Source organism: Micromesistius poutassou (genome assembly GCF_964030765.1).
Source record: "Micromesistius poutassou genome assembly, chromosome: 8".
In the NCBI taxonomy this organism is placed as follows: domain Eukaryota; kingdom Metazoa; phylum Chordata; class Actinopteri; order Gadiformes; family Gadidae; genus Micromesistius; species Micromesistius poutassou.
The window spans coordinates 9,356,370-9,356,772 of record NC_140278.1 but is presented as its reverse complement, the minus strand read 5'-3'; positions in this window follow the sequence as shown (position 1 = coordinate 9,356,772).

The window sequence follows — 403 nt, the reverse complement described above, 5'->3', positions numbered from 1 at the left end:
TTCCCGCGACATAAGCCGGGATAACAACATTGATCTGATTGGGTAGAAAAATTCGTCACAAAAACTACCAGCCAATGGACGAGCAGAAGGGTTTTCTCAATGGTGCTGAACGCGTGTCTCCTTTGAATGCAGTTCAAACAATTCAGTTATAATTCGACCATTGACTGTTTTAATACGATCAAATAAAGATTTGAATTACGATCCTAATTTCTGTATTTATGCAGGCTGTTGTGTTTGAAGTGCATTCTATTTGTGTACTCTGCAATGTCGTGTTATGCACCACAGAACTATTTGTATTATTGTAGTTTAATAGTTTTTAATTGTAAAACTACTGTTACAATTGATTTATTTAGTCAAGATTATGAACAGTTATTACCCCCCACATCCCCACTTTCCAAATCAA